Here is a 1,475-nt window from a genome sequence, read left to right on the forward strand (position 1 = left end):
GATCATACCAGCACTAATGCACTGGATCCCATCAGAACCCTGCAGTTAAGCGTGCTTGGGCGAGAGTAGTACAAAGTTGGGTGACCACTTGGGAAGTCCTCTTGTTGCACCCCTTTTTTTCTTTCAAGAGTTCTTTTCTTCCTTTCTCTACAAATGATCTTTCAATTTCTCCGAGTTCTTTTCTTCCTTTCTCTACAAATGATCTTTCAATTTCTCCGAGTTCTTTTCTTCCTTTCTCTACAAATGATCTTTCAATTTCTCCGAGTTCTTTTCTTCCTTTCTCTACAAATGAGAACCTCCCCCGCTCATGCCCATCGCGTTTCGATCAAGCCGCCCCGCATGCGTTAAATTCGATTTTGTGCGCATGACATGTCTGGTGCGATCATACCAGCACTAGCCGCCCCGCATGCGTTAAATTCGATTTTGTGCGCATGACATGTCTGGTGCGATCATACCAGCACTAATGCACCAGATTCCATCAGAACCCCGCAGTTAAGCGTGCTTGGGCGAGAGTAGTACTAAGTTGGGTGACCACTTGGGAAGTCCTCGTGTTGCACCCCTTTTTTTCTTTCATTTTCTCCCAGTTCTTTTCCTTTCTCTACAAATGAGAACCTCCCCCGCTCACGCCCATCCCGTTTCAATCATGCCGCCTCGCATGCGTTAAATCCGATTTTTTTGCGCATGGCATGTCGGGTGCGATCATCCCAGCACTAATGCACCGTATCCCATCAGAATTTCGCGGTTAAGCATGTGGCCACTTGGGAATCCCATCAGAATTTCGCGGTTAAGCGTGTGGCCACTTGGGAAGGTAAGCTAATATATGGATAAAGCAACTTATCTGCGTGGAGGAAAAATTGGACTATTCTAAGGGGCTGGGCTGGAGTGGACAGTACTCCTTGGCCTTTTACTAGTTAGTCCCCCCGGTAAAGCCCCCACCCCTGACGACCTATTATATTTTTTAGCTTGGCCTTTTACTAGTTAGTCCCCCCGGTAAAGCCCCCACCCCTGACGACCTATTATATTTTTTAGTAGAATTGCACATGCCAAATGAATTAAAAAAAAAAGAAAGAAAGGATTTTGACTAAATTCACTTCCTAACTATGTATAAACACAATATTAAGAAGTAAAATTCTATATTGTTTTTTTTAAGATCTAAATATGATCTTTAGGAATAAAATGAGAACAAAGTCAAAAGGCCAAGGAGGGTGGAAATGACAATCAACAAATAAATGGAAAGATTGAAAAATATATAAATAATTAATCAATTCTAGGCATGAACTAAATGACCTTAATTAAAGTAAATTAAAAGTCTTAAAATACATTAATGAAATACAATAACTCTAAATTCTAATCCACCCAAAATTCAAAACATGAAACTTCATTTCTCTTCAATGTGGCATGAACTGAAATATCTTTTGATAATTTCAACAATATTTTCTTCAAATCTTCATTGAAGCATATTGTATGATTGATGT

General features: G+C 40.3%; 1 non-coding gene and 1 pseudogene across 1 annotated transcript; both read left to right on the plus strand.

The window, feature by feature from the left end:
- Positions 1-113, plus strand: LOC111473955 (annotated as a pseudogene).
- Positions 114-441: 328 nt separating this feature from the next.
- LOC111473937 lies at positions 442-560 on the plus strand. Its single transcript, XR_002715815.1, has one exon. It is a non-coding gene; the product is annotated as a 5S ribosomal RNA (ribosomal RNA).
- The last annotated feature ends 915 nt before the right edge of the window (positions 561-1,475 follow it).

The sequence above is a fragment of the Cucurbita maxima genome, unplaced genomic scaffold (assembly GCF_002738345.1).
Source record: "Cucurbita maxima cultivar Rimu unplaced genomic scaffold, Cmax_1.0 Cma_Scf00197, whole genome shotgun sequence".
NCBI lineage: Eukaryota > Viridiplantae > Streptophyta > Magnoliopsida > Cucurbitales > Cucurbitaceae > Cucurbita > Cucurbita maxima.